This window comes from Anguilla anguilla, chromosome 17 (genome assembly GCF_013347855.1).
Source record: "Anguilla anguilla isolate fAngAng1 chromosome 17, fAngAng1.pri, whole genome shotgun sequence".
Classification (NCBI taxonomy): Eukaryota; Metazoa; Chordata; class Actinopteri; order Anguilliformes; family Anguillidae; genus Anguilla; species Anguilla anguilla.
Window position 1 is genome coordinate 1,306,169 of NC_049217.1, and position 7,307 is coordinate 1,313,475.

Consider the following 7,307-nt stretch of genomic DNA (forward strand, 5'->3'; position numbering starts at 1 on the left):
AACATTTTAGTGATCCAACAGGTGGAGTGATTAACAAAATAACATATTACCTGTTTTGCATGAAATGAAACTATATGAAATAATTCTGAAACAACACAAAAACTATTAAAGGCATGAAACAGTTATACTGTCCTCATGCAAAACACTTACCGACAACTTCAGCCGGTTCTTAAGCTCATGTGTAACAAAACTACTAACTGGAGCTGTTTCATTTAACCCTTTACAGAACAGTTCAGTAAAGTGAGGTAAACTACAATAGATAAATCCAAAAGTAAATACATTCCCAAAACAAAACCATAATTTTTAGCAAATCCTTGTCACATTATTCTCTACAAAGTTAGGTTTTTGGATCAACCACTGACTTTCATTAACATTTACATTGCATTTGTGGATAAATAAAATATTCTGGCAACTAGCACTTTCTCTAGGAAAACCTACCCATATGTGACCAATTTGAATTCATATTTTCAATTACATTAATATATATATATATATATATATGTATATACACTACATGGGCATTAATAATGGAGTTGGTCCCTTTTCTGCTATAACAACCTCCACCCTTCTGGGAAGGCTTTATAATAGATGTTGGAGCATTGCTGCAGGGATTTGCTTCCTCTCAGCCAGAAGACCATTAGTGAGGTTGGGCACTGGCTCACAGTTGGCTTTCCAGTTTATCCCAAAGGTGTTGGGTGGGGTTGAGGTCAGGGCTCTCTCACATTCAATAATTCCAAAGCCTGATGAAGTTCCATGAGGAACTCAACAGCCAGGATCAGACCCAAAGGAGTACTGATTGATTGGCACTGTCCAGGTATGACAGTTCATTCAATCTGTACGATGGAAATTAAGTTTAGCCCCCTGAGTTATATAAATGTGGATATATATTTAGGTATGTAGATTAGAATTTGAGTGCAAACCGAACTGCTTGATTTAAGTGCTCCTTGCTCTATTATTAGACTGTATAATTACTTCCTACCCCTTGCCTCTGAGACCCTTGATTCCATTCTGGAAAATATCTCAACTTATGTATTGATATAAAACAAGCCCGTCTTAATGGGTATGAATGATCTATTATTATCTGACTTATAAACAGAAACAAAGTAATGTTTGTCTCTGTCCCTCACAGGTTCCCTAACATTGGAAACATATGTTATAAGAACGCAACTCTCCAGAGTCTCTTCAGTCTCCAAACTTTCATCCAGGACATCAGGAGTGAGGAGAGCTTCTGGAGACTAAATCTAACCACATTTACATTCGCATATAACTATGTAGATAGCTCTATCTTTCTGACCATAGACCGTGTAAAAAATGCACCAAGTCATTGTGACGTCATCCACTGACTCTGCATGGGCATGGTGAAAAGCATTCTCAAGCTTGGGATGTTTGTGGGTACCACCATGTTGTACAAATTGGAGCCAGAGACTGCACAGTAGGGAAAGGGGGGAACCTTATATGAGCATGAAGTCCGGTTCTCCACTGAACACTTGAGATACAGTGATTTGGCAGTGATGGCAGTGTTCCTTATTTGTTAACAGAATTATTACAATCTTGTCTAAATAACTCAGTAACTAAACAAATCAGCACATGGGGAGACATTAGACAAAGAAAAAACATTGTGTGTTGTGATTAATTTTCTTGTGGGAAAAAATGATTGACTTTGTATTTTTACCCTGTTATTGCCATTGATTTACATTAAAACGGGTGGCTGAAACACATACTGGAGCCACCTGCAGTGGCGCTAGTGAGCAACACCTACCAACAAGACCAGGAAGTGAGCTTCAGATACGCAGCCTGGTTTTGGCCGCGGGGGAAACGCAGGACGGTTTTGATGCAGCTTTGTAGTCTGTGAGCTCTGTGTTGAGTGTGTTACTGTGCTTTGTTGTCTGTGAGCTCTGTGTTGAATGTGTTACTGTGCTTTGTTGTCTGTGAGCTCTGTGTTGAGTGTGTTACTGTGCTTTGTGCTCTGTGAGCTCTGTGTTGAATGTGTTACTGTGCTTTGTTGTCTGTGAGCTCTGTGTTGAGTGTGTTACTGTGCTTTGTGCTCTGTGAGCTCTGTGTTGAATGTGTTACTGTGCTTTGTTCACAGGTCTATGAGGTAGAGTGTCAGTGCCAGTGGTGCTGTGGAGAGTTGGCGTCTGTGTACAGACACTGCAGTTGGTGCCTCGGTAAGTGCAGCCTCCTCCCCTCTCTCTGTCTTTCTGTCTTTCAGTAAATATGACCTGTGGTCTGAGGATAACTGACAGGGCAAAAGTGGTGAAGTAAGAAAATTAACTTTTATGAACTTTGCATTATTTTTTTGTGTATCATACAACTTCCATTAGACTTGGGGCGCACATCAAGGGCCAATCTTTTTCTGGATTTTGTGCCAACTTCTGCTCTTAATTATTTAATTAGCTCAATTATATTTTCATCTGATGTTTGTATAAGCACCAGCTACAGCCACAGACTGCCTAAATAAGTCTATAAACTGCCTAAAGAGTTTATTGTTCTCAAGTACAGGAGTCAATCAGCGAAGTTTGTAGAGCTATCAGAAAGCTAAAACTAAGGTAATCGGTTGGAATAAAAACCAGCACACTGACCGGCCCTCCAGGACCGGAGTTGTGCAAATCCTGCATTAGACGCAGAGTCTCTAACAAAAGCAAGCCTCTTTTAATAGCATAAAATGGAAATAAAAGTCAGTTTTCAAAAATAGAAAATTTCATCACCATGGTAACAGGCAAGCAGTTAGTCATTTTCCTATGGCAGCGCAGCAAATACACAGTAGCTACCTTACACGAATAGGCATGCAGGCAACTTGCTATTGTCATATTAAATCCAAATGAGATTATTACTGGGAATGCTGAGAAAACAATACTTTGGAATTGTGAGTGTGTTAATGGAGATGTCAAAGTTATGACTGTTGCAGAGTCAAAATGTCTGAGTGAGTACTTACCTGATTAAATGAAAGCTTTCTCTGCGCTTCTGTGCAGAGTGCTGGTTGTGCAGCTGAAGCGGTTCAGTCTGAACTCCAGAGGACACCTGGTGAAGCTGCACGATCGGCTCCACATCTCACCCCAGCTCAGCCTGCAGGCCCACAGCAGGGCCAATGTTCGCCTCCCAGGGATGCCAAAGACCCACCAGACCCATGGAGACTGCCTGGATACCTCCTCCTCCCCAGGGGGTGCTGTCTGCTTTACAGGCAGTTTATGTGTGCAAGATATTCCATTCCATTTTGCCACCTGTAAAGTGTTAAACTCATTTTAGGGCTGGAGTGTCTGACTGCTGTTGAAGCCCATCAGTGTCTGCTGGTTTTTGGTGTGTTTATAGGCAGACTATGCAGGATCTTTTCCTTGAAAATATTATAAAATAACCATGCTAAGGCATATCTGTAATGCTCTGGTAATCTATGTCTTTACTTATTTTCATTGAATTTGTGCACCTTTTACCTGTATTTGTAATACTAATATGTGTTTGGGGCATGTTCTGTGGGGAGGGGTGGGCATGGCTACAGAGCCTGTGGTTTGGGATCAGATTCCAGAAGTGCTTGTTGCTTGTTAGCTGCTGCAATGACAGATGCTAAGAAGCCTAGATACAGTGAAGCAAAAAGACAAGCTGACAAGGCTTTGTTTAATAATTAGAGTCAACCTTGGAACTGCTTTTCCTCAATGACATCAGCTGAAGTTTTCCAAGGGTGATGAAAAGTGAAAACTTCTGAAAAAGTAATTCACTATAAACAGTTATAGTGGATAACAGGATAAACAGTTAGCATTCTAAATGCTAAATATTATTTTGAGCCATGACACACCAAGGCTGCAGGTCTCTGGTTGCTTGGCAGGTTGTCACTGCTGAGCCTGGTCTTGGACACTGGCTTTACCTCCTGAGCCTGAATGATATAATACTGCTAGATAATACCGGTATTCTGGGATGGACAAATGATCAATTCATCTTGGGTCCATGTCTTCTGTGAGTGTGTATTCACATTTTTTTATAAATTCATTTTGCTTTACAGCACATAATCATTTCAGAATCATGTTAAATTGTATTGTATTGTACAAACAAATGTATTTTATGCAAAACTCTCTGTGGTTTTATCAAGAGGTAGGTAGTTTAGGTAGATTATGGGTATTTAGCAGATGCAATTATACAGGGTGCTTTTTCGCATACAGTAGTGTACTAAAGCAACAATCGTATCCAACCTGGGAATCAAACCGGCAACCTTTAGGTTACAAGGCCAGTTCCTTAAACGATGTACTACACTGCCACCCACTACGGGCTGAAGCGGTTCATTTTGCAGTAGTATTCTTTTTCCCAGGAATCACTGTTATAGTTTGCATGAATGCGCTTATGTGCTCTGCCAGCTGAGCAAAATTTCACTGACCTGGACAAAATGAGCAACACAGTCCAAAGCAATTTGTTTTTCATCAGGGGTATGAACTCTTGTAACAGGAATTACTTTTCTGTACATGTTAATTCTGCTCTTCACCATCTGAGGAGTTCTAAATAGATAAACTATTTTTAAAAACTATGAGTAGCGGCACCTATGTATCTGTTATTACTGTAAATACCCTCCTGAGACCTGGGATGACAAAAATTTTGCATTATTGAATGTCCCTTGTAGTATAGCTTTCATCATAGTAGAACATATGTATTTTAAGATTAAGATGAGAGATTTGTGTTCCCTACAGGGGACTAAAATAAATTGCCAGGTCTAAATAGGTTATGGCAAATGGTGATATCGGAGAATAGGGCCAGTGCTGTTGTAATTTGGCACCTACCAGGAAAAAAGAATTACTGTTTTAATTTGTGAAAGCTAATGACTAACCTGGGAGCCAGACCACATGTTATGTTAGCATAACAAAGTAGCTGCTTGTCAATTCTGCCCCGTTGGCAGAATGGACAAAGCTGTACCAGGTTAGCAGATTTCATCCCATCAATGGTGCTGGGTCCTTCTGACCCTTGTGCTTCAAGCGCACCATTTTCCAGCCATGCTTATGCCACAGGTCTATGAGCAAGGCAGGAGTTTTCCTTGGTATTAGTAACTGTGCTCAGTGTGTGAAAACGGATTCATGACACCCTGCTCCTGGATGCTGGATTCATACCGGAGGCCAGTTAAGTGGTGCCACATGCTCCTGCACATGTGAGCGCATGCGGCATCCTGCTCCAGCCACTGCGTGCTGTAATTAAATATGACTGCAGCTCACCAGTGGGATTTGAAGCAGCCAAGCGTCTTTGCAGAGCTGTAACTTGTTAGTTCATCTTAATGACATCGTGCAGGCTAAAGATAATTTTGAGATAAAATGCATGAGGTGGGGAAGCTTCCCCTGTCCAACTTCTCTCTGAAAGTAATTGTCGGCCAGAATGCCCATTCACCTGCACTTATAACACCCTTTACCATCTCTACCTTAGCTCTCACTAATTCTGGCAGAATCCCCCCCCCCCATGCTGCTTCTCTCTCGCACTGTGCACTCGCAGACCCCTCCCCATCCCCGCCCACCCCCTGGCTGCTTCTCTCTTGCACTGCCCCCCCCCCCCAACCTGACACCGCGATTTGGAGCCGTGTAATTAATCAGTGCGGCACGCCGGTAGTCTGGAATGATGGGCTCTATTTTTAAAGGGGCGCTGTCACCATGGGGGCGCAGCCAGGCAAAAGAAAGCAACAAGGGAGGGGGGGCCAGGAATGACAGTGGTGGCAGCAGGTGACAGGAGACCATGGGGGGGGAGGATGGCTGAGGGATCTCGCTCTGCTGGTCAGAGGGGAAGAAAATCTATGATGTGCTGCTGTTACTCTTCATAACTTTTCTTCCTGTTGCTTTCTTCCTCTGTATCTGCTGAGGATGCGCATCATTGTCTCAGCTTGTGAAAGCGGCTGTACGGCCAGCTTTAGGGTGTCAGTCTCCAGCTCCAAAACTTCATTGATATGGATGCTCTATCAATGGGGAAAATGCACTCAAAACTTCATTGATCTGGATGCTCTATCAATGGGGCAAATGCACTCAAAATTTCATTGATATGGATGCTCTATCAATGGGGCAAATGCACTCAAAACTTCATTGATATGGATGCTCTCTCAATGGGGCAAATGCACTCAAAACGTCATGGATATGGATGTTCTCTCAATGAGGCAAATGCACTCAAAACTTCATGGATATGGATGCTCTCTCAATGGGGCAAATGCACTCAAAACATCAAGGTATGGATGCTCTTTCAAGGGGGCAAATGCACTCAAAACGTCATGGATATGGATGTTCTCTCAATGAGGCAAATGCACTCAAAACTTCATGGATATGGATGCTCTCTCAATGGGGCAAATGCACTCAAAACATCAAGGTATGGATGCTCTTTCAGGGGGGCAAATGCACTCAAAACGTCAAGGTATGGATGCTCTCTCAATGGGGCAAATGCACTCAAAACGTCAAGGTATGGATGCTCTCTCAATGGGGCAAATGCACTCAATGACCAGACAGGAAAAACTAGATAAAAGATACAATACAAGTTTTTACGGAGGTAATGACAAGTAGCTGGCAAATGTTAGCCATTTGCTGGCTTTTATAACAATCTATATATACATAAATACATTACAGTTGATACATACACTCACTGGCTACTGCATTAGGTACACCTGTTTAACTGCAAACTGCACCCGTTAACACAAATATGTAATCAGCCAATCACGTGGCAGCAACTCAGCGCATTTAGGCATGTAGACATGGTCAAGACGATCTGCCGAAGTTCAAACCAAGCATCACTATGAGAAAGAAAGATTAGAAAGTGACTTTGAACGTGGCATGGTTGTTGGTGCCAGATGGGCTGGTTTGAGTATTTCAGAAACTGCTGATCTACTGAAATTTTCATGCACAACCATCTCTGGGGTTTACAGAGAATGGTCTGAAAAAGAGAAAATATCCAGTGAGCGGCAGTTCTCTGGGCGAAAATGCCTTGTTGATGGCAGAGGTCAGAGGAGAATGGCCAGACTGGTTCGAGCTGATAGAAAGGCAACAGTAACTCAAAAAACCACTCTTTACAACCAAGGTATGCAGAAGAGCATTTCTGAACGCACACCACGTCAAATCTTGAAGCAGATGGGCTACAGCAGCAGAAGACCACACCGGGTGCCACTCCTGTCACCTAATGAAGTGGCCGGTGAGTGTATATGTATATCAGATCGAATCAAAATATATTTATATAGCGCATTTCACAAACAATTTTCACGCTTCATAAACAACCCTGGCCTAAACCCCCACACGAGTAAACCTTGTCATGGTTCTGTGTTCCTGTCTGTGTTTCCCTTGTTTTTCCCTGTTTTGTGTCCTGCTTGTACCATGTTT

At 42.3% G+C, this 7,307-nt stretch overlaps 2 long non-coding RNA genes across 2 annotated transcripts in view; one reads left to right on the forward strand and one right to left on the reverse strand.

Annotated features, from left to right (window-relative positions):
• The window catches only part of LOC118217210, a 7,977-nt gene extending 4,983 nt beyond the window's left edge, over nt 1-2,994 (reverse strand). The window contains exon 1 of the long non-coding RNA XR_004763140.1: nt 2,936-2,994. This is a non-coding gene — a long non-coding RNA (uncharacterized LOC118217210). The remainder of the gene's footprint in view (nt 1-2,935) is intronic.
• LOC118217209 lies at nt 2,046-4,507 on the forward strand. Its single transcript, XR_004763139.1, has 2 exons — nt 2,046-2,168; nt 2,973-4,507. It is a non-coding gene; the product is annotated as an uncharacterized LOC118217209 (long non-coding RNA).
• Nucleotides 4,508-7,307: the final 2,800 nt, after the last annotated feature.